This window comes from Nomascus leucogenys, chromosome 22a (genome assembly GCF_006542625.1).
Source record: "Nomascus leucogenys isolate Asia chromosome 22a, Asia_NLE_v1, whole genome shotgun sequence".
Lineage (NCBI taxonomy): Eukaryota > Metazoa > Chordata > Mammalia > Primates > Hylobatidae > Nomascus > Nomascus leucogenys.
In genome coordinates, this window is record NC_044402.1 from 14,482,664 (window position 1) to 14,483,734 (window position 1,071).

The following is a 1,071-nucleotide window of genomic DNA, read 5'->3' on the forward strand; positions in this document are numbered from 1 at the left end:
CAACATAGCGAGACATTGTCTACAAAAGAGAAAAATTAGCCAGGCGTGGTGGTGTATACCTGCAGTCCCAGCTACTCGGGAGGCTGAACACAGAGGATCCCTTAAGTCCAGGGATGTCGAGGCTGCAGTGAGCAGTGATGGCGCCACTGCACTCTAGCCTGGGAGACAGAGTGAGGCCCTGTCTCAAAAAAAAGATAAAATAGCGGGGTGTGGTGGTGTGCACCTGTAGTCCCAGCCACTAGGGAGGCTGAGGCGGGAGGATCACTTGAACCCCAGCAGTCGAGGCTGCAGTGAGCCAGGGCTTGTGCCTCTGCACTCCAGCCTGGGCGACCGAGCAAGACCCCATCTCAAAAATAATTGAAGAATCCTATTTTGCTATGGCATTCGTCTCATGTCGTGACAGGAGCTCAGCCTGAAGGGGCTCCTTACAATTTTCCCAAGGCTACTCAACCAGTAAATGCTGGATCTGGAATTTGGACCTTAGGGGCCGCAGATACTGAAATCAGATGCATGGTGGGGAGGAGGAAGAGAGGGAAGGAGGAGGCATGAAAATGGCCATGCTTGACCAAGGTTCTTCTGATGTTTTTCTGTCCAGCTGCCACCTCAGTGTCTCCTTCCTTCCCACCAAACCTATTTTTTGGCTCTCTCCACTTGCCTCATTGCCCGTTCTCCCTGAGGCTCTGCAATCTGTCCTTGTATCTGGCCACTCCGCAGAAACTGCCATCCATGCTGTTTTGAGCCAGACTGAGCGGCGGCCACCCACAGTCTTCATCCTGTGTGGCCTTTGCAATACTTGACAATTGGCCAGACACTTCTTGGCACCCTCAGCCTCTGCTGCACGCTTCTCTGTCCCTCTGGGACAGCTCTGTGCTGCCTGTTCCTTTGTCCCTTCATTCATCCCTCTCGGGGGACGTCAGGGCTGTGGGCAGAGCCCTGGATTCTATCTCCACCACTCCCTTCTGGTGCATTTCCCCTTCAGGCCTGACCCCACCCTCCCTACGCAGGGAGCGCTTGTGGAGATGACCTCCAGCCCAGCGTCTCCTGACATTCAGGCTGGGACTGCTGCCCTCA